At 35.3% G+C, this 20,821-nt stretch overlaps 1 long non-coding RNA gene across 1 annotated transcript; it reads right to left on the minus strand.

Annotated features, from left to right (window-relative positions):
- Nucleotides 1-6,064: 6,064 nt before the first annotated feature.
- LOC118487344 lies at nt 6,065-8,202 on the minus strand. The gene is made up of 3 exons (XR_004881453.1): nt 8,028-8,202; nt 7,451-7,516; nt 6,065-6,270 (listed from the first exon to the last, which is right to left on the minus strand). It is a non-coding gene; the product is annotated as an uncharacterized LOC118487344 (long non-coding RNA).
- Nucleotides 8,203-20,821: the final 12,619 nt, after the last annotated feature.

A 20,821-nucleotide genomic window follows, 5' to 3' on the forward strand; every position in this document is an offset into this window, starting at 1 on the left:
GCAAAGCGTGTTTGGATTCTTTCGGCGAGCACGCGATCCACTGTAAAGAGCTACCAGGGTTTAAATATCGGCATGATTGGGTGAGAGATGTGTTATGTGATGTTCTTAAGCGGGCCGGAATCTCTGCCAAAAAGGAGGCCCCAGTAAATTTCCTGACTGACCCCTTAGAGGGGAGGTCCACTTTACGCCCGGCGGACATCCTTGTGTTTGGATGGGAAGGGGGGAAACACGCGTGTGTAGATCTAACTGGAGTCTCCCCCCTTGTCGGGCTCAAGGACAAGGGCTTTGTCGTAGGGCAAGCGGTGCTCAAGGCAGAGGCGAGCAAAGTGGCAAAACATGAGAAAGCCTGCTTGGAGAATCAACATGTGTTTGTCCCGTTTGCGTTTGATACCTTTGGTGGTCTCGCTCCTGACGCTGTGCGACTTTTGAATCGGGTTCAAAAAGTCGTTAATAGTAATTCTTCGTCGCTAAGGGTTTCAAACTTTGTATTTAGTAGAATTGGTTTTTCTATTCAAAAGGGGGTGGCGGCGCAACTTGTTGCCCGACTACCTGCCATTGCTTTGTAATTGCCCTTTTTCGTGTGGAATGATAACGGTGTAGATCTAATTGAGCAAGTTTTATGTTTATATGGTGTATCAAAATTCATTACAATAGTACAGGTCAAATTGAGCAAGTTTTGATGCACAGCTATTTTAAGCACAGACTTTTTACAATATTATCAATATAGAGATGCATTAAAATCAAAACCCTAGTAATATTACTGTCAAACTAAAGCTGTCAAACTAAAGCTCGTTAATACAAGAAGTAGTGGCGGAGCTAGCCCATTAATTTAGGGGTATCCTAAAAAAACTTTTAATCATATAGTCATACAATAATAAAAAAACGATAATATACAAAACTACTTTTAGAAATATTGCAAATGACAATATAGCATAAAAACATGATATGTTGATTAAAGATTTAATATATTCAGAAGTATATGTATTACTTGGAAATAGTAAGTATAGCATAATTGAATAACATCTCCAACTCGATACTAAGTGAGTGTGTAACTTAAGAATTTATCGAATATAATAGAAGCCCTTCACAATCAACTATTGTTGATGGTGAAGGGGCTTGGCAATAACCGTTTCCAAATAATACAAATACTTCTGAATATATTAAAATCTTTAATCAACATATCATGGTCTTATGCTATATTGTCATTTGCAATATTTCTAAAAGTAGTTTTGTCTATTACCTCTTTCTTCAAATTTATTTAGAAAGAAACAAAATTGTATATAAAATTATAGCCATACGAAAGTAAAACCATGAACGCTAGTAACCGTATTATAAAAAAGATGATTTAAATTAGTTTAAGTTTTTGGTGACAAATATATAAAATAAGTACACGCATTATAGACAGAAACTAATAATTTTGATATGATTTAAAATAAATATCATAGGTGAAGATAATTTTTAAAATAATTTGTCCTTTTAAAGAAAGACATTTTTTAATATATTTTTTTTTTTTTTTGAACGGTTAACGGTTCACTCCCCTTAAGAAATTCGTCCGCACTGCGGGTTCGAATCCCAGGCCCCCCCTAAGGTCCAGCCGCACTGGAATTACCCAATATTGGTACCAGAGTGGACTCGAACCTGCACCCCTCCAGAAGAAACCCCCAAGGAGGAAAACTCCTGACCTCCTCCCAACCACTTGGGCTAGGGATCATTGGCACATTTTTTAATATATATATATAATTTCGTACAACAAAATTCCCACTAAATATGTGAAATTAAGTTGGCCACTGATGTGATGCATTCAACACTTTGGTCACTTCTATGCCAAAAGCTTTTAATGGCCTCTTTTAGTGCAAGTAAGTAGTAATTGACTCGTTTATTTAATCTTCTCCTCATCATTGCCTTCGATGACCTAAATTCATGCTCCCCGTTAATGACTTTTTATAATTATATATATCAGTGGGAATGTCGGTGCGTTGCGACAGGTATTTCTATTTTGTCGTCTTTTTGTTGGGATTTATGGTGTGCATGTGGAGTTTATGGGTTATTCGTTATGGTGACGTATCTAGTAGTATGGTGTAACTCACAAATACAAGTTATTAAAACTCGAAACTCATAAATATGGGTTATGGAAATTTAAACAGGTACATCACAATTATTACCAAGTAGGATAGGGTTGTCAATAACAATGAATTAAAGATTCAGGTGGGACTATTTGAGTGCTTTGAAGATGAGGTTTTGTCATAGCGCTTGCACATCTTGATTATCTCATCTATATGCTTTGCCCACCATTCCTCGTCCCAAAGGGGGTCGCTCGGTTGCTGCATGTTTTGTTCGATTGTTGCATGTTTCCTCCGGTTACTAATGTGTAACATATGTCTATAAAGATGATATAAGGAATGACAGTTTTATATAAATTACAAGGTATGCCAAGGAAAATATAAACAACCTTTCGATAACTTATTGAACATGATAGGTAGCAAAGAGATTCAAAAAAAGGAAAATAAAACAGTTATAGCAAGAAAATAAGATCCTATAAAAACATATATGACCAAAACTAGCATTAACAACACACCTTTATGGCCGATAGTGTAGCATGCAAGAGCGAGTAAAATAAATAATCGAACAAAAGATAAATACATGGGTATGCACATGTGCATGTGCATGTAACAAATAAAAATAATAAAAACATATGCATGAGATTCAAGCATGTTAATGTACATGCACACGTGTACATTAACTACAAACTAATCTATTTTGTATATCAATTCGAAACAAAAAAATTTATAATCATAATACACATTTATGCATGTTACAAGGATCACTTACATATAAGATATATTGTTAAACAAAAGTGAAGCAGAGGTGTGTTGCGGTAATGAACTAAGTTCATGCAACGGCAGAAGCTACGATAGTTTATGCCGCCAACAATCGGAATCAAACAAAAACGTAAACAGAAATGATTTAATTTTTTATTGTAGGCATTAGAGATTTAATTCCAAACTTCGTCCAAATCATAACTAGTGCTGTAAATTCAGTAATTTATAATACAAGTAAGTCACTTCGCTGGAAAACCTTTCTTAGTGTTTGACTTGTAGGAATCCGTTCGTGTAAAATAAATAAAAATTCCTTTATAAACTTGAATTACAAGAACTAATCAGAAACAAAATAAATACAATACTATTACAACTGAAAAATGGAACAACAAGATCAGAAAACTCGAACAGATGAAATTGTTCTTGACTGAGGATCGTGTTAGACACGGGTCCCTTAAAACAAATTTCGTGTCTCCCAGGAGAACATGTTTGTTTCCAAGATACAACAGCCGCAAGCAGTTGCACTGCCGGTCTTGACTCCAACCTGAAGATATACCTCGAACGCTTGAAGAAGAAGAAGATTTCAGAGAGAAGATTACAATTTACTGTTGGTTTTCAGTGTATTTTCTGCAATAGGGTAGCACCCTATTTATAGTTGCAGGTCTAGACGAAACTGAAAAAATGAATTAAATGGAGAATTAAACTGCATTAGACGTCTTTAATGCACTTTAATTCGTCACTTAATTCTTAGTCAAACGCATTAACTTCGTCAGTTTTGAATGCTGAAACGTAACTGCACTGCATTAACTGCTGCTGGAAGCTTCTTCGCGCGCGCGCGCAAGACACACTGGTGCGCACGCTGGTCTGCACGCTCATGCGCGGTGCGTCCTCTTGGCTCACTGCCATGCGCGCGTGCGCCACGTCACCTGTAAGCCTCTACGAGCACGCCACACAGTCGCGCCGTTTTGGCTCACTATGGTGCGCCGCGCACGTCACATCAGGCCCCATGCACCATGCGCCACATCACCTACCACTTGGTCCTTGCAACCCTTGTGCTCCACCACGCGCACGCGGTCAAAAATACAAAGGCGGCTCGCGGCGATGCGAGCGTGCGAAGTCGAAAGTGCGCCATCAAAGCGCCACATTGCGCCTCATCGCCCACGCCACGCGCGCGCGCGTGCGTGCGAGTGCGAGTCCCTTCGCGAGTACACTAGTGAGTGCTTCCATGAAACAATAAGGATGGAGAGTTCCTACTTAAATACCCCTTTAAGTTCCATCTCTCATCTGATGTGGGACAAGGTGCCACTTTCCCACTTATTTCAGCATTCAAGTTTCAAACACCAAACTTTGAGCATCGATATCTCATTCATCTTAGCTCCGTTTTGGACGTGGTTTAGTTCGTTGCGAAGCTCTTCCGACATAGAACACAAACCCACAAATAAATATATAAAACCCGCTCATTTTATTATATTTATTTCTAGTCTAAAATAGGAAAAAATCATTTTCCTATATTTGTGAAAAATGCTATTTTCACAATTTTCCAACATGACTTATGTTCTTTATGATACTAGGCTAACACTTTGTGAATTAATAATAACTGCATGTGAATCTGCTTCTAAAAGACAAAAGGGGAGTCAAAAACTACTCAACCGGAGTGACACAATATACAAAGTGTTAAGTTGGGAGTGGTGGAAGTCAAAGTGATAGTTGGGAGTGACAGTGTGTAGGATCGGTGAATCGATCTAAACGAGTCAATCAGAAGAGTTCTTGACCAAATCCGAGACGGAATTCATTGATTTGATCTTCATTCAGCTTGATATACACTTAGAAGTAGATTAACTGTCTCTTGTATTGATTAGATAGCTTTACACGGTCTGGAGACACTTCGGCAGAGCTTCGCTACCGAAATCATAAAGTTGTCCCCGTTCTAAATGAAAAACTCAAGACACCTATTTATAGGAGAACCACTTCGCACGAACCAGCATATGCCAGTTCGCACGAACTGGCCACTTCGAGTGAACCTGCTGGTTCTGCTCAGTTTCCCGTTTTTCTCGAATTACGCGTCTTGGTTTATCTAATCTATTACAAGACTCGATACAAGACGAAGTCGACAGACATATGCACCAACAAACTCCCCCTTGGATGTCGACGAGTCTTCAATACAAGTCTTCAGTATGACGAGTCTTCAGTCTTGATCAGTCTTCTCGCTCTTTCCAAAATGTCTTTCTCTGTAAGCATCCGTCAATCTTTATCTTCTTCTATCTCATAATCTCAATCTGGCTCTATCCTCTCTCTAATTCTCTTTATCAGATCTCTTGATTCCTTAAGTTCTTCAACATCAGCAGCTTCTATCCCGAATGCTGTTCCAGGATCAATACCTGGCTTTAACGTCTTCAGACTCCCCCTGTGCTAACAAACTCCCCCTTAAGTGCAACTGGGATCGTAGTCTGGAATCTTCTATCTACAGGCTTTCACATGTTTAGGATCGAAAACCTGGCTTTACAGATTTCACAGATTCAGGAACGTTTCCTGGCTTTCCGTAGCAACAAGATCTGAAATCTGGCTTTAATCTGCATACGCTCAGGAATCGAAACCTAGCTCTTTCAAAGACCTGCATAAACTCTACCCAAAAGTAAGTTTTTCACAATTTTTTTTTTAAATTTAACAATTTTAGAAACCACTTGTAGATATCATTTAACAATTTTAATCACTGCTGAACCACTTGTATAATATCTTATAACTCCAGGTAAAAAGCTTTGAAAGATTTTTTCATATTAAGCACACTCTCCTAACCCTATTGTCCATCATGTTTAGCACTCGGAATTTTGAAAATCAGCTTTTCAACATCAGTTGTCCAAAATAAGATGACATAAAATCTTTTTGAATTTTTCAAAATTTTATGCTAAAACACATTCTTTTTGGATTTTTTTTTTCTTTAATGAAAAGCAGTAAAGAAATATTTACAGACAATATTTTTGTGAGTTTGTGTAAGAGGATCATATCAGTTTTTGAGACAAATCACTAACACCATTAACCTTTTTAGACTTTAAGTTTTAAACAAATTCACTTCAGATTGTCAGTGTTGTTGTCCACTTAAACCTCTACACAAGTTTCAATCGATTTAAGATACGAATTAGTGTTTTAAAGACTTAAACTTATTCGTGTGTCCCACCTCAGATGTAACACTCATCTTATAGTTTCATTTTATAATCATAAAGTAGCGGGCTTTTTAAAACGAAATACATAGCTAACAAAAACTTAGTTAATAAACTAAGATGTACTTCATTATAGCATTTAAACATAGTCAACTAACTAGATTAAAATATTCAACGTTTAGAAGTGTTTACAAAACAACATGTTTTAAACTAGATTAGATTAGTGCGGAAGCATTCAAAACTTGTGTTCGGTTCTTGATTCCATTGCTTGATCAACATCCACAACAAATGAGCATCACCTATGGTCAAAACCACATTAATCGTTAGTTTTGACATCTTAATATTAAGTAAAAACGAGTTCTATTACTTAAATAATGAAAAACAAACAAATTACTGCCAAACTGTGAGCTACGGTTCAGAACCGTGGCCTACGGTTCACCCAGCTCAAAACAGAATTGCTAGACTGTGAGTCACGGTTCAGGACCGTGACCCACGGTTCGCCCAGCTCCAAACAGTATTGCCAGACTGTGAGTCACGGTTCAGGACCGTGACCCACGGTTCGCCCAGCTCAGCCTTCTTATATTTTTTTTTCGCTTAATTCTTCATAACTTTTTATTTACATATCCGTTTTAGCCGATTCTTTTTCCTACGCGTCCGTAATTAAATTACCAATGCATCTATCAAGATTATTATATCAAAATTTAGATGCACGGGTAGAAATTCTATAAATGCCTTATGTATTTATTTGACCCGTTTTGCTTTTGCGTTAACTTAACCACTAACAAATTTTTTTATGTCCGCATGACGTATTTACCCAACATCCGGGGCTTATGATCATTGGCGTTTCATTACCAAATCTATGGTTTCACGCCCTTGTAGTCCGTCATTGTCAAATGCTATTCGAAACACACTTTTCCTACTTACTAAACAATTATTCGACCCGTTTGACTCATTTATGGAATCCTCCATTTCTAATGACTACCAAACACTTTCTAATCTAATTTTAACTCATTAAATCAAGTAGTGAACATTGTCACTTCAACTAATACCAATCTTTATTCTAAAACACAACTTTGAATGATTACAATATCTAATTTGCATAATGTAACCAAACAAGTTACATACTTGCATAATTCATCAACGTTAGTTTCTAACCATAATTACCCATTCCCGAGCTTGTCAACCTTAGCGTATCTCGTCCGTTCCATGGCTTACGCTTTTATAACTCAATTTTTAATGAGTGACCTTTTAGTCACTTCAACACTACAAATTCGACCATTGTTCGACCCGTTTGGTTGTTTAACCGAAACCACCATTTTACAACACACCAAACTTACTCTAACCAATATTTGACCCGTTTATTTATCTAGCGATCTTCGTCACTTCAAATAAATACCAACTTCATATATTATACTAATTTTAAAGTCTACTAACGAAATACATAATTGAGCATAACGTAACGAAACCGTAGTTACGTACCTTTAGAGCGCTCCTTTCAACGCGTGTCTCCACCGGCTTGTCCGCTTGAGGATCCGGATTCCTTGCCTATAGAGTTCAACCATATATTGTTTAGAACTCCTTTCACAACATATTACGCATAATTCATATCATCATTCTAATATGCGTTTTTATTCATAATTTTCTATATTTAGCCTTCTTTTAGGAATTTCAACAAACACCTAAAGGGCATTATTTTACATGGTTCATTATCAAGTTCATAACTTGTTATATAGCCAAAATTAACATCAATCGAACTATTTTATATAAATGTTAACCTCAATAAATCTGAAATCACTTCATAAATATCAGATTACACTAGAACAACAATCAAAATCCTAGTGTTTATCAAGTTTCACAAAACCCACTAATCACCTTCATTGGTGTTCATGGAATTTACTAGAATTAAGCATGATTTCAACATATACTTGTCTAGGGTTTACTCCTAGACACTATATTGTTCCTATTTCATCAATATCTCATACATGCATCAACAATTTTTGAATTCTCTAAGTTCATTCAGAAATTCAACTAGAGATTTCCCATAAAATTCACATACCTTATGACTCCTTTTCAATGGAGATCACCATTTCGTGCTCGGATTTTGATTTAGAATTGATCTTGACCTTCAATTTGTGAGATTTAGCATGAACTAGGGTTTGTGAGGGAACCCTTGTGTCGCCCTGTTGTTGAGATCGACCAGACACACACCTAAGTGTGTGTTTGGTGTGATTAATTTTGTTTTAATCATTCAAGTTTCCATTTCAACAACTTAGGTCCCTTAACTATCATTTGGTTTATATTTTTAGTGTTTTTAACCCACTTATAAGTCACTACAAGACTTTTATCTAACTAGGTTATTTTTAATCCTAGTTAGTTCACTTATTTATTTACCGATCTTTTATTTAAAATAAAAGATTTACATTTTTTGGGTGTTACATCAGAATATACTCCTGTATCAAAATTCTCTAGATTCAGTCTTACAGGTGAGTATACCAATATGATATCTGTATTCGAGGTTAGTGCGAGACCTTGAGAGCTCAGGTATGAACTTCCGTTCAGTCAAAGAGATGAAGGCTCGACTTTAGGTGTGTTCCCTTTAGAGAATCTTTTCTTCAACTGCAATTGATTCATATCTTTCGATATTTTTCAATTTTTATGCAGAGGGTAAGCTTTTAAAGCGCATAAAGTATTATACGAAGTCTAGGCCATTGCTTCCGCAATATCAAAAGACTAAATATAATACCCCAGATATCAAACAGTATAAAGACATAGTATCTCAGAATCAGGCAATCTCTCAAACAAGATTTCGGGGGTTACCCATATATCCGAGAGATGTTCCCCACGAGATAAGTAAGTATTGATATTTAGGTTTATATCTCAAATTCAATCTACTAGTCGTGCGAAGTCTACTGGCACATCATCAGTGAGACTTGTTTAAAAACATTTTGACTTTCCATTTCTTTAGCATGTTGTGATAGTCCACTGATGTACTATCATTTCCTCTTTTTCACAATAAAACTCATTTTTGGTTTTTCAATGTTTTTGGCTTTTTAGATTTTATCATGTTTTTGGATTTTTCAAATTTTCAAAATTTCTAAAATTTATTTACTCTCCCTAAAATCAAAAATATGTTTCAATTTTTGATTTTCAAAGAAAATTTGAAACTATTGCATTTATTTTCAAATAAACTGTACAAATAAAATGACAAACTGGTGTGAATTGCTTCAATTCGCCATCCTCTTGGCGTAAACAATCAGAACTCCCCCTGACAACAAACTATTTTCCCATTATGATTTCAAAACACTTAAGTTTGTTTTAATCAAAATGTTTTTCCCGGAAAATTAGTTTTGTTGATTTCACTTGTAGTATTGGGGATTCATTCATCACTTTGTTCTTTCAACCACTTGTATGAAAGCTACATCAAGTTCAAATTAATGACCTTGATTAACCACTTGTAAGATCACTTTTCCTTTTATTTAACCACTTGTAAAAATTTAACACTTGTAGGCTTTTTCACAAAAACATTTTTCAAGAAATACGACACTTGTAAGTTCTTATCAACAATACCACTTGTAAGACGAAATTTCACAGTTGTGAATTTCTCAAGAAAGATGCCGATTCCTACTCCCCAATTACCAACCTGGGAGTTCCGGCAAGTCAGGATTTTCTAGTTAAAGAGATTCTCCCAAGCCTGACGGTCCTTGGGAGATTCCGAGTCCTCATTTCTCGGTTTCTTTCCTTTCTTCTTCTTTTCATAGTATTCCTTTACCCCTTGACCTTCCCGTCAACCATTTTTCCAAAAATATTTAGAACTCTAGGGTTAAAGGCTTTTTCGACATCAAATTCTTTCTTTTTCAGAATAAAATTGATTCGAAATCTCTATTTTTCCAATTTTTTGTTTAAAATTTTCAGTCCGCAATGGTGGAAAGTTGACATCATCCATTGGCGGAACGGAATTGTCCTTTTTTAGCTCAACTTGTGGCTCCTCTGACTTTGACGAGTCAGATTCATCGCCAGAACTAACATCTGATTTCTTAACAACCCACTTTTGGTTGTTAAGCTTCATTTTTCTTTTGTAAAAACTTTTTGAACTCTCACCAACCTCAAATTTTGAATTTTGAACACTTTAAATTGTTTGGTTGGTGGTTCATTATCAATCAACTTTTCTTTCAGTTTTTCAGAGACTCCCTGTTTTGTTTGAGTTGCCTTAGGACAGTTCCAGACAATGTGGCTAACTTTTTCGCATCGGTAACATGTTCTCGTCTCCTTTTTCTGAGCAACATCATCCTTCATTCCCTCTTACTTCTTCTTAGCAAGGAATTCTTTGTTTGATTGCTTCAAGAATGAGCTCTTTTCTTCTTCTTCTTCCGAACTTGCTCCTGAAACAAATTTAGTTTTTGGTTTGTAAATTTTCTCATTTTTATGATTTTCTGGTGGAATAAAACCTAATCCTTTCTTTTTGAAATTACTGTTATCGTTTGGTTTCTTTCGATAACCCGAACCAGAACTGTAACCCTTTTTCTTGTTCAGTTTTTGTTGAACTCTTGAGGTGTACTTTTTAGGTTTTTCAGTAAGATTTACATCTTTTATTTTAGAAATATTAACTTCCGTTAATTTGAAAACCTTGTTTATCATTTCAGTTTTAACACCTCTTATTGGAAATTCTTCATCAGAATATAATTTGTCGGAATCATTCAAAGTATATGCTACTTTGAATGTTTCGTCATTCAAATTATTTTTTGACAGAAAATCTTTATTGTAAACCCTTTTGCCCTTTTCAACTGTTGGACTTGAAGTCTCAGACTTTGACTTTGACTCTCACTCCTCCTTTTCATCTTTATCCAACACCTGATCGACAACTTTCTTAATTAACTCGGACTCATGATCAGTGTCAGATGCAGTGAATGTGAAATCAATATTATCTTGAAATCCATCTGAAGGTTCAGATTCCCACTTTAAATTGGTTGCCTTTTTTACTCTTTCTGAATTAGGATTTCGTGGAGAATATCCTTCTTCAAGCGGAGGTGGACACTTTGTATAATCGACACAATGTTTCTTACCAGTATCCTTTACTTCAGGTTTCTCCTCTTCAAACGCTTTCATGCCTTCAACTGTAAGGTAAATCCTGTCAATCACATAAGAAGCACATGAATAACTTTTCGATAACCTATTTACCCTCTCAGTTTCTGTCCTCTGAGTTTCCAACTTTTGCTCAAGTTCAGCACATTTCTCAATGTACTGATTGATGATTTTCTACTTTGTCATGAACGCTCCATTGAGTGTCTTCATAGCTATCGCTTGTTCACTGCTTGACTTGTTATATTGATTCATAGCTTTGTTTAAGACATCAGAAGATTCTTTCAGTCTGTTCATGTTATGAATCAATTTGTTGTTGTGCCTTTTCACAGTATCACAGTTTAAACACTTCTCAGCCATCTTTTTAGTATCAGCTTCCTTTACAATCTTGATAGCTGGACTTTCTTTAACCTTCTTCTTCACTACTTGAACATTTTCATCAGCTTTGACATTATCTTCAACAGTTGTTGCCTTATGATTCTTCTTTTTCGCAGCTTTCCTTTCTTTGATCTCTTCCATTTTACCTGCAAAATACAAATTATATCTTTCAAGTGAAAATTCTCTTTTATAAAATTCAAGTTTTCGAATTTCTTCACTGTCATCATCGCTTTCTTCATCTGATGATTGATCAAAGATTGGAGCCTTTTCTGAAGCCTTTTTTGTTGAAACTGATTCTTCTTCATTCTTTGTAGGACTGAATTGCTGAGATTCGTAACAAGCATACGCCATTTCTTCTTCATCAATTGAATCTTCAAAGATTTGAGCAACAAATGCTTTAGTATTTGAAGGTCTGTTAGGATCATAATCATCCCAATTAAAGCCTTCTGGAATTCTCTCATCATCTTGATCTATCAGACCATAACAAGCTCTCTTTGATGGCTCTTCGATCTCCTTCCTAGCATGTGAAGTTTGTGATGATTGTTGTTGATGCGGCTATTGGGCAATTTGATGATAAAATGATTTTCGATGATAATCATTGTTGCCGAATGGATTTTGAGCTCCACTTGCTTCGCGATTTGTGCATTCTCGCTTAAAGTGCCCTTTTTCCCTGCAACGAAAACAAGTAACTTTAGATTTATCAAAACCTAAAGGTGAAGTTCCAGCATCACGGAAATCATCTCTTCCAGTGATCTGTTTAAACTTCTCAGCTCTTCTCAACACACTAGCCATACACCACTTTATATCCATTAATTCCATCTCCTCTGCATCAATCTGATCATAATCTTCTTTGGTGAGCATCGGATTACCGATTCGTCCAGCAACTAAACTCTCATGTGATTCTAATATAGTCACCAACAAAGACATATGACCTTTAGCAACCTCTTCTGAAAAATTCTGACCATTCTGAAGATGTAACGCAATGTTGCATTGTAGTACTTGGCCATTACTGTTGTATGAACTTTGCGGTTTAGTATTGGTTGCTGAAAAATTTGGATCGAATGATGAATATGAAGAGAATCCTTTATTATTGTTTGATCCTTGAGATGACCCTCCAGAAGAATTTTTTGCATTAAATGTTGCTTCGATCTTCGGTTCAATGTTGGTCTTATCACTCATACCTCCTTTGTAATACAGACCAATGTCTTGTTCACCATTAAAGTCCTTCATTTTCGCCATCTTCCGTTGTTCCATCTCTTGAACTTCGAGTTTTTCAATAAACTTACTCAACGATAGATTTGCAAAATCATCATTATTCTTCAACATCATAAGATACGTGCCCCAAACATCTTGTGGCAATGCATCGGCCAATTTTTCAACCCATTCTTCTCTATCTTTCTTGATATCCAATCGCTTCATGTTAACCACCAAATTGCAATATCTATCTATAATCTGCTTGGTGTTTTCAGTTTTTAATCCACGAAATAGATCACATTCTTTCTTCAAAAGCGATTTTTTGTTCTTGATCATGTCTTGACTTCCAACAAACTTCGTTTTTAGTGCTTTCCACATTGAGTATGCACTTCCGTTGTGTTGCAATAAAATCAAGATGTCTTCCTTAATAGCTTGTTGCAAAATACTGATCATCATCTTTTCACTTTTGTATTTCTTTTTCTCATCATCATCTAAATCTTTGATAGCAACAACCTCTTCGTATTCATCAATTGGTCTAACATATCATTGTTCAACACATTCCCATGCATCTAAATGATTTGCTTGAACCCAATTTACAAAACGTTCCTCCCATCCGTTATACTCCTCGATATTCATGAGCTTAGGCAGTTTTTGCATGGTGCCCGTTTCATTCTCTAAGTTCACGTTCGAGCCATAGTGATTGGAGTAGCAAATGCGTTGTAGAATTCGTTTTCCATGTTTCGGTGCGAAAAAATTTCAAATTCAGAAGTTTCAAACGAACTGGTCAAAGTTTCAAACGATCTGGTAGTTTATAGTTCACCCCACACGACCTGAATTGGTACGAACTGACTATATCTCACACGAACTGGATTTGGTGCGATCTGGAACACCCCGTGCGACCTGAACAACCTTTCAAACGAACTGGAGATCAACCCGTGCGAACTGGGTAACACTTCAAACGGTCTGATCACTCCGTACGACCTGAAGATGATTTCAAGCAACCTGATACACTTCGTGCGAGCTGGATGAATCAACTCGTGCGATCTGATTAAAATCTCACACGACCTGAATGAATTTCACACGATCCGGTGCGTTCTTCGCACGATTTGGTTCAAAAGTTCATCATTTTGTCAAAATTGATCCAGTTTTAGGTCGAATTAAGTTCTAATTTATTCAAGGATTGATTAAAACAGTGTTTTACGTGTTGTATGTGAAAATCAGATCATTTTAACCGTAGATTCGTTGAAATTTTGAAGAAAATGTGTAGAAAATGAGTAGAAGTGAGTAGAAATCATAGTTTATCCTTGAAAACAAGCTGAAATGGAAAGAACTCTTCCTCCTGAGCTCTGATACCACTTGTAGGATGGGTGAATCGATCTAAATGAGTCGATCAGAAGAGTTCTTGACCAAATCAGAGGCGGAATTCATTGATTTGATCTTCATTCAGCTTGATATACACTTAGAAGTAGATTAACTGTCTCTTGTATTGATTTGATAGCTTTACACGGTCTGGAGACACTTCGGTAGAGCATCGCTACCGGAATCACAAAGTTGTCCCCGTTCCAAATGAAAAACTCAAGACACCTATTTATAGGAGAACCACTTCGCACAAACCAGCATATGCCAGTTCGCACGAACTGGCCACTTCGTGTGAACCTGCTGGTTCTGCTTAGTTTCCCGTTTTTCTCGAATTGCGCGTCTTGGTTTATCTAATCTATTACACGACTCGATACAAGACGAAGTCGACAGACATATGCACCAACACAGTGGCCAATATCCAATAGTTGAGGGTGATAGAATCCAATTACCCTTTATATATTTTTAGATTTGGAAATTATACATCAAGTATTGATTTACACAAAAGTCCTCAAATAAAAGAACCCGGATTCTGAGTCTCGTTTTTATCATTCTGTTTATTTAGAATATTGTTATTTATATATTTTAGGGTAATTTTGTAGTTTGGATTATTCATTCTCTCGTGCGGTATCGCTTGTGGAATATCTTCGCAAATATTGAGTAGATCTTTTCCCCTTAACATTTTGGGGTGTATCAATGTGTCACGTAAATCTCATAGTCATTTTATTCAATTACCAAGCATGCAAATTCATTGTGCATGTGCTATGTGTTACTTGTTTATTTGGTTTATATGTGATGGTTAATTCAAGCTAGCATATAATGGATCCGTTGGCTCGCCATTTATCCATGGCTATAGGTATCGCCTTCATTCAGTCTCCCTCCTCGGGGGTTGAGACTCACGCACGTATTGGTGATTTTATTTTATTATCTGTTGTTTATTTGTTTAGTGATTATTCAATTAACACATGAATTGCATGACCACATGGAATGAAGTTTGATGATGCATGGATTGAAGTCACATAGGACTACCTTAGAAGTTAATAACGGAATTTCATATGTATTTCTTTTTTACTATGTTGAAATATTTGAACTTTATATGTTTTGGTGTGACAATTTAATAAAGTGACATAATTAATTTTGAAACATTAAATAGTGTCATAAGCATTGGACAATCATCACGGCCCAATCGATAATCCGCCACAGGTTGGGATGTGATAGAAAAAAGGGCGTGTGAAGGAAACCTAACTTAGTTGTTCGGAAATCCCAATACCTAAGTTCAATAGGACAACTAATTCATATGCCTAAGGGTTGGTCACTGTAGGGGCATAACTAATATGTATAAGCTTGTATACATGGTTATATATATACCCCCCAAAGTATAAAGGGGTGTTTAAATGTGTCCTAGTCCATTCCTATGACATTCAATGACAAAGTGTGAGGATAAGCATAATATGTGGTAAATGGTTTGGGTAAATCATGGTAACCACAATGCTTTTAATGATTTAAGAAGAATTACATATGTTAGAGAGAAGTGAAGTCGCTTCGAATGGAAATGGGGGCACAATTCCTAGAGCTCTCACAGAACAAGGAAAGTGTTCCACGACCATTACTGGACACCAATATGAGGGGATGACTCGACTAACAAGATTATTATGTGAAGTGTATTGTCGTCCACACAAATGAGGGTTTGTTCAAGGACATTGTGTCTACAAACCGCTAGGAGGCTAAGTATGCTTCACAACGGAAAGTTCAAAGGAAACCTACTTATCCGGCAATACTCAATTGTCGAGGTCCCATTGGAAATTAAGTGTGTTTTGAGCGATCTCCATTCATGTGGGGGATTGTTGGAAATTTGGAAACGTGAATGAAGATTTATATTGGTGAAATTATTAAGTTGAACTCTTCGTGTGGTGAATTAAAGAATAAACTTTTTAGTAGAGTTTTTTATGTTTTTAAATTACAGCTTTATGTCACTTGATTAGAGTCTTTATGTCTATATTTAAGTCTCTATTTAACTTTCTAGTTAAATAAGACTCTTCATCCACCTATGGATCTTGTTTAAATAGTATACTTTAGTGACTCATTTGGGACATGAGAAGATACATAGTAATAGAGATAAAAGCGCTCTTAGAGATACTTGAAGGCCCATGTGTTGGGTACTTAGAGAGATAAGTTTTCTCTACTAGATTACTTCACATCCGTATCCTTATTTTCCACAAGCTCTAACACTGTAATTTTATCCGGTGTAACCTCAAGCGCGTGGCCATTTCCGGCAATACAGACTACTTCGGTTGTTGTACCAAGGGAGATAGACACATCGTTTTTAGTAGAGGCGCGAAATCTGTTTTAAGGGAAACGTGTTGAACATGTGCATCTGCCACAAACGTCAACACCCGTTTGTTCTTTCTTGCAGCAAGGGAGACAACACGAAGATCTTGTTAAAGACTACACAAAGGATCGTACAAGAAGATACGATTCATACTTTTGTTAAAGACTATGATTTGAATCAATTTGTTTACATGTGTTGTCGTATCTAAATTATTTGGTTAAGATATGTTCAAAATGTATAAAGAGTATCTTTAGTATGTTTATTTATATAATTTTATTAATATTGTGACCCATTTCCTACAAGTCCGGCTTCATCTTCTTTCATGAGAGGCTACTTTGTGACTTGGGACATGACTAAAACCATTATAGAAGCTATTAAAAGTTTCATCTGAAAACATTTAAACTAAAAACCCAAAAACCTACAACTTATCAGTGAACTCTAGTTTAATACTTTAACTAAAAAACATTTACAATCTTATGATGAGGAATATTTTTAACACTTTCAGTACAATAATATTAGGTTTCTTCAAACTTTAGCAAATATGTTTTCTCTTACATTCTTGTTCTCATCGTCGTTTTGTATCAAGAAGCCTTCAACCAATTTCATCTTTAAGTATGTGTATTGTTTTATTTTGATACTAATTGCTTAACATCTATTTTATATATTCATGACACTTTTAACTTCGTTCAAAGTCTACCCTATAACTAAAAAACATTCTTGAACTCTAGTTTAATACTTTAACTAAAAAACATTTACAATCTTATGATGAGGAATATTTTTAACACTTTCAGTACAATAATATTAGGTTTCTTCAAACTTTAGCAAATATGTTTTCTCTTACATTCTTGTTCTCATCGTCGTTTTGTATCAAGAAGCCCTCAACTAATTTCATCTTTAAGTATGTGTATTGTTTTATTTTGATACTAATTGCTTAACATCTATTTTATATATTCATGACACTTTTAACTTCGTTCAAAGTCTACCCTATAACATCTCACACCATATACCAACCAATATTGTATGTTTTGCCTATGAAGAGTTTACAAAATTGTTTTTGGTTACCTAAGTGAAAACTTCTTGGAGGCCGTTCATCATGAATTGCTCCCACTAGGCATGCTTAACCGTAGAAAGTTTTCCTTTCATCTATAATTAATACGTCCAAAACACGTTGTTAGAATTGAGTTTGAGCGTTCCTTATGGTTAAATATCACTTATGTTAGTGGAAAGATGACATCATAAGTGCCCTTTTTGGGTCTCGTCGTCTTCCATGAGATTTATCCCATCATTGAAATAATTTATGAGTGGATTTCAATCAATTTGTAACATTTAGCATCTCGCACCAAGCAATATTTTCCACTTTTGCTCACCGTTAATTTGCTTACTTGTGTTGGTTACGCGAGTGAAAACTTCCTAGTAGGTGACACGTTGCTAGATTCCCACTCAATGTGCCCAAAACGTATTGGTAGTATTTGAGGCTAACATTTCGTATCACCATGTATCTATGTTATGGACAGAATGAGGTGAGATTTTTCGATGTGTCAATAAGTGGCGGAGCTGGCCCATTAATTTAGGGGTATCTCAAGAAAAAAAATTTTAACAATGCAATCATACAATAATAAAAAACGATAATAAATAAAGTAAAACAGGTACCTAAAAGATTTGTGAAACTATAAATTTTGTAAAATTTAATTTATCTAAACACTAAACCCTAACAAATCTACAAACAACAATACTACACAAATATTAACCACAAACAATAAATTAAAGGACAAGAAACACTCACCAAAACGCAGCTCAATGCCGGTCAACGGCGCATCAGCATGGACGAGTAGCAGGGAATCCAGGATGATCGCAAATCCTGTGACGTTCTGTTTCTTACGTTGCTGCAATACACAAAACAAAAGGATATTTAATTTGTTTTGGGGCTTGGGCTATGTTTAACTATTGGGCCTCTTTCAATGATATTATACTTAATTTGAGTTTAATTATTTTTCAAGTTTGGTGTTATAAAATGTTTGTGCTTATAAAAATTTGTAATTTTAATAAATTAAAGTATCCTATTTTTTAGGGGTATCCCCGTATTTGTTCAGAGGTATGTTTTATATAAAATCAAAAAAATACACTACGAAGACGAGTTAAGACGTAGCCCGTGATACCCCTACCTATACTATACCTCCGCCCCCTGTGTCAAATAACTGCGACTTTCTTTAATTCTATTATTTCTCTATGATATAAAACTTACAATAGATAATAAACATATAAATTTATAATTTCCTTCCATTAATATACATATAACTTAGTTTTCTTTTTGTTTTTGTTAGAATCAATTACAAAGTCTTCTAAAAATAAGAAGTCGTAAAGATGGCATCAAACGGACTCTGATTGATCTCATTTAAGAGGTATTCGATCCGTCTTATCGAACTCTACGATATGATATTTTAGGTTTTCATTTTTGGATTTATAGCTTGTAGATTTTATAATTTTTGTTTATATTAATTATCGCGTCTTTTTATTTAGCATTTTGTGTTTTTTGCAACTCGTTGTATCTTTTTTTCTCGATATTGTGTTATATTTTCCAGCATTGTGTTATATTTCTCGATTTATTGTGTATTTGTACACTTCTTAAATTTAGGACACTTTATATAGGATAACTTTACCCTACTTTTATGATATCTCACAATAAAAATACGGTGCGTGACTTTTTCTAGCCATAGGTTATAAATGCAATATGCCTTGGCTCACACTCAACCTCACTTTTAAGCATTTGTTTTAAGGAGGTTTTTTAGTTAGTTGATTGGTAGAGAAACTCTCTGCATAGCATCACGTGTAGATTAGCTAAAGTGAAAAGCTATTTTGATTCCTTACATTTGAGTTCATTCATTCATACACTATAAGATATCAACCCTACAACAACCCAATAGAATTCAATGGTGGACCTTAACACAAGATGGTTGTTCATGTAGTTTCCATATTCTCATGCATTTACATATTTGTTTAGTAGACATATAAAATATGCTTTATATATGTTATTTTTGTTTTGATGGCAAGAGAAATGTTTTTTTTTTCTAGAAATCCAAGGCAATGTCTCGGGGTTGGGGGCACATGGGCGGAACCAGAGGTCTCCCTCGATGTTTCTATATAAAATATGCGTTTTTTCTAGTATGAAAATAATTTGGACCCTCTAGCTATAGCGTGCAGAGAAGATTGCCTTATGACGAACTCCTGTTAAAGTGATTTTGGTTCCGTCAACGATGGGGAACCATATATTATTTAACATAGTGGGTAGAAGCTAAACCAATAGCACCAATAAATTTTATGTTGGGGCACATGGTATGTGAGTTCAGGCTGCCTTGAGTAATAGTTAGTGGCAATGGAAGCAATTTGAGTAGAATATGTTCGGATTCTTTTGCAAGAGGTTGCATATACACCAAAATATAGAACAATATGCAAATAAAACAAAAATCCGGGTTTTTGTCACAAAAGCATATATGCTAGAAGCACAAACAGTTCATTTACTTTATGCAACTTTATGTTGGTAACACTTTTGTTTTTTGTTTCTTGCTATGTTTTAAATCAATATATCAATATTAATAAATAAATACACAAGTAAATACAGTAAGTTTGGCAACATCTACATTTTAGAAAATAAGATCAACCTAAGAATCTCGTATAATATGACTATATGACTACTGGTTACAAATTCTTAACAAACTATAGATACAGAATACTATTCTTTTATTTATTTATTCATTTTTTTTTTTTTTGGGGGGGGGGGGGGGGTGATTTTGTTTTGGGGCAATGTTAAAATACCTTCAAAACCTTCAAAAGACAACTTGACCCTTTGTTGGTATAGTGGGAGGAGATGCCAAGTTGGGTACAAACAAAATGGCCTTTCTTAATACCTTTCTTTTGTTCTCTCGTTTTGTTTGTGGTCCTCTATTCTACTACTAGATTAGATACCGTTCAACCGCTACCACATTATCTTGTTTTTGACTTAAAAACCGTAAATGAATCAACCTTATCTTCTTTGACCAACCCGATTAAGTCAAACCGGGCATTTTGTGCATCTCTACCTGAAACCAAATTATAGACTAACTTACTCATCTATGGAAGTTGTGTAACATGTGCTAATAGAGGTGACAATATGGACTAATCATATAAGTTGTGTAACATGTTTAAGCATGTAATCTATATGGAAGGAGTTAGGTTGATGACTCAAAGCAATTTTTGTCCAAAAAGTTCTTTAATATTTTAAAATAAGTAGTGTGTCAAATATGAACATGAAAATATGTTATTTCTATATTAATGTTCTTTCGGTAAAAAAGTTTTAGAAGGTTTTATGCATTAAAATACAACCTGGATCATTATCAATTTATTCGACATTTTCCTTTCTTAAGCCCTTAAGAGATCAACACAAACTGAAATGATTCATTCATAAGTAAATGTGTCGCAATTGGCACTCATCATGAAACCATTTTAGAGTTGAGCGTAAACTCGTGTTAGAGATGACTTTTTAA

The sequence above is a fragment of the Helianthus annuus genome, chromosome 15, assembly GCF_002127325.2.
Source record: "Helianthus annuus cultivar XRQ/B chromosome 15, HanXRQr2.0-SUNRISE, whole genome shotgun sequence".
NCBI lineage: Eukaryota > Viridiplantae > Streptophyta > Magnoliopsida > Asterales > Asteraceae > Helianthus > Helianthus annuus.